The sequence below is a fragment of the Cibotium barometz genome, chromosome 28 (assembly GCF_041138505.1).
Source record: "Cibotium barometz isolate CiBa-2024 chromosome 28, ASM4113850v1, whole genome shotgun sequence".
NCBI lineage: Eukaryota > Viridiplantae > Streptophyta > Polypodiopsida > Cyatheales > Cibotiaceae > Cibotium > Cibotium barometz.
In genome coordinates this window covers 46,108,835-46,109,118 of record NC_141073.1, presented here as the reverse complement: position 1 = coordinate 46,109,118, position 284 = coordinate 46,108,835, and positions in this window count along the sequence as shown.

Genomic DNA, 284 nt, shown 5'->3' with positions numbered 1-284 from the left:
ATCACGCCAAACTGCAAAAACACATCTCTCTCTCTCTCTCTCTCTCTCTCTCTCTCTCTCTCTCTCTCTCTCTCTCTCTCTCTCTCTATTTGTTGATGTCATGTGTGTGTATATGTGTGTGTGTATGTTTGTGCACTAGCGACACCTCTATCATAATTCTTGTAGTTTGGCACGATAGCGCTCTTCAGTTTGGCTTGCAAGCGCCATATCGCAAAAACCTCTCTCTCTCTCTCTCTCCCTCTGTGTGTGTGTGTGTGTGTGTGTGTGTGTGTGTAGTAGTAGTA